We start from the raw sequence: 2,445 nt of genomic DNA, 5'->3' as shown, positions 1-2,445 counted from the left end.
TAGAGAAGAAAGGAGGAGACATAAAAGTCACTAAAGTCTTAGAGTTGTCTTTAGTCGTCATATTAATAACAATAACATTTATAATAACAATACTAGTAGTACTAAATTTGCTTATATGCAAGCGCTTAATTAAGGTAACAGTTTTTTTGTTTTTTGCTTATATCTCGAAAACAGTTACTCCTATCAATTTTTACTTTTTCACCAAAATTAAGGTGATAAAATTTCCTACAAAATAGTTATTTGCATTTTTCATGTAGAACTAACCATAAGCGAGATATAAGTTTGAAAATAATTAATAATTAAAAAAAAGTGTTTTAACAGAAAATGTCTTGTGATTTATAAAATACACTTAATTTATTGGGTCAAATACTGTATTAGAAGAAAAAGGAGGTGACATAAAAGTCACTGAAGTCTTCAGAGTCGTTTTTAAATGCTGCATTTTTGTCTTCGTCTCAAACATTGAAAACTGAATTACATTTTGGTTCAGTAACAGTTACAGTTTTCTTATTGGTTTTTTGCTTATATCTCGAAAACAGTTACTCCTATCAAATTTTATCCTTCTTTCAAAATTAAAGCTGATAAAATTTCCAACAAAATAGTAATTTACATTTTTCTTGTAGGACCAAGCATAAACGAGTTATAGAGTTGGATATAAATAATATTTAACAAAAATTTGCTTTAAAATAAAATGCTTGAAAAACTTGAATTAAACTAAATTAATTGTGTCTAACACTTTAGTAGAGGAAAAAGGAGAAGACATAAAAGTCACTAAATGTTTCAGAGTCGTCTTTAGTCGTCATATTAATAACAATAACATTAATAATAATAATACTAATAGTACTAAATTTGCTTATATGCAAACGCTTAATTAAGGTAACAGTTTTTTGGTTTTTTGCTTATATCTCGAAAACAGTTACTCCAATCAATTTTTACTTTTTTACTAAAATTAAAAGTGATAAAATTTCCTACAAAATAGTTATTTGCATTTTTCATGTAGAACTAACCATAAGCGAGATATAAGTTTGAAAATAATTAATAATTAAAAAAAAGTGTTTTAACAGAAAATGTCTTGTGATTTAAAATACACTTAATTTATTGGGTTCAATACTTTATTAGAAGAAAAAGGAGGTGACATAAAAGTCACTGAAGTCTTCAGAGTCGTTTTTAAATGCTGCATTTTTGTCTTCGTCTCAAACATTGAAAACTGAATTACATTTTTGTTCAGTAACAGTTACAGTTTTCTTATTGGTTTTTTGCTTATATCTCGAAAACCGTTACTCCTATCAAATTTTATCTTTCTTTCAAAATTAAAGCTGATAAAATTTCCAACAAAATAGTTATTTACATTTTTCTTGTAGGACCAAGCATAAACGAGTTATAGAGTTGGATATAAATAATATTTAACAAAAATTTGCTTTAAAATAAAATGCTTGAAAAACCCGAATTAAACTAAATTAATTGTGTCTAACACTTTAGTAGAGGAAAAAGGAGAAGACATAAAAGTCACTAAATGTTTCAGAGTCGTCTTTAGTCGTCATATTAATAACAATAACATTAATAATAATAATACTAATAGTACTAAATTTGCTTATATGCAAACGCTTAATTAAGGTAACAGTTTTTTGGTTTCTTGCTTATATCTCGAAAACAGTTACTCCTATCAATTTTTATCTTTTTTCAAAATTAAAGCTGATAAAATTTCCTACAAAATAGTTATTTGCATTTTTTTGTAGGACCAACCATAAGCGAGTTATAGAGTTGGATATAAATAATCTTTAACAAAAATTTGCTTTAAAATAAAATGTTTGAAAAACCGAAATTAAACTAAATTAAGACTAACACTTTAGTAGAGGAAAAAGGAGAAGACATAAAAGTCACCAAAGTCTTAAGAGTCGTTTTTAGTCGTCACATTAATAACAATAACATTAATATTAATAATACTAATATTACTAAATTTGCTTATATGCAAGCGCTTAATTAAGGTAACAGTTTTTTGGTTTCTTGCTTATATCTCGAAAACAGTTACTCCTATCAATTTTTATCTTTTTACTAAAATTAAAGCTGATAAAATTTCCTACAAAATAGTAATTTGCATTTTTCATGTAGGACAAACCATAAGCGAGATATAAGTTTGAAAATAATTAATATTTAAAAAAAAAGTGCTTTAACAGAAAATGTCTTGTGATTTAAAATACACTTAATTTAATGGGTCCAATACTTTATTAGAAGAAAAAGGAGGAGACATAAAAGTCACTGAAGTCTTCAGAGTCGATTTTAAATGCTGCATTTTCGTTTTTGTCTCAAACATTGAAATCTGAATTACATTTTTGTTTAGTAACAGTTACAGTTTTCTTATTGGTTTTTTGCTTATATCTCGAAAATAGTTACTCCTATCACTTTTTATCTTTCTTTCAAAATTAAAGCTGATAAAATTCTCTACAAAAT

The sequence above is a fragment of the Tribolium castaneum genome, chromosome 6, assembly GCF_031307605.1.
Source record: "Tribolium castaneum strain GA2 chromosome 6, icTriCast1.1, whole genome shotgun sequence".
In the NCBI taxonomy this organism is placed as follows: Eukaryota; Metazoa; Arthropoda; class Insecta; order Coleoptera; family Tenebrionidae; genus Tribolium; species Tribolium castaneum.
This window is presented reverse-complemented; position numbering follows the sequence as displayed.